This window comes from Agelaius tricolor, unplaced genomic scaffold, assembly GCF_023055355.1.
Source record: "Agelaius tricolor isolate 1412-34295 unplaced genomic scaffold, bAgeTri1.0.p SCAF_1, whole genome shotgun sequence".
NCBI classification, from domain to species: Eukaryota; Metazoa; Chordata; class Aves; order Passeriformes; family Icteridae; genus Agelaius; species Agelaius tricolor.
This window is the reverse complement of record NW_027269261.1, coordinates 51,605,352-51,606,056: the sequence shown is the minus strand read 5'-3', so window position 1 is coordinate 51,606,056 and position 705 is coordinate 51,605,352.

Below are 705 nucleotides of genomic sequence, written 5' to 3'. Positions count from 1 at the left end.
ACTCCTTCCCTCCTAGAAATATTTGCTTTACCTTTTGTATGTTCAGATAGCTTTGATCACTTGCATTCTTCCTGAACTTCACAATGGTAATATATAAAGGCTGAAAAATCATGCTAAAAGCATATGGTGCAAGGTTTGCTAAAATGGATGATTTCATGATTAGACAGACTGCTGAGAAACCTTAGACAGGAAGCAAACATTTGCAGCCGGGTTTCAGAGATGAAGTGTCCTGTCATAACGTGGGAAACCCTTTTGCCCTAGGTGCTACCCTGTTGTGCTCTCCCCTCCAGAAGCTCTTCTGATATTTCACAGGCATCAGAGGGTACTTTTCATTAACAGACTCCACCAGGAGTGAAGGATGCATCAGCACTATGTCCTCCATTCAGCCCCACAGGCAGCAGCTGGCACGGCAGACCGGCAATCCTGAAACTGCCCCTGCAGGACTGACTGTGCTACAGAAGGGAGCATTTCTGACATCAACAAAGTGAACAGGAGCTCAGTTTGGCAAGGTGACACATCACACACGCCCCACCATGACCCCTGTAGTACAACAATCTTCAAAACAACAACAATGAAACTCCATTGTGACTGACGCCAAAAGCCTGGCTTGACCGTGCCCTTTAAACTTAAGGCAACTGGAGTAATTCTATAAAGAGCAGGTGTAAGAAACTGCTCCAGAGAACAGGGAAAGAAGAACCCACACCA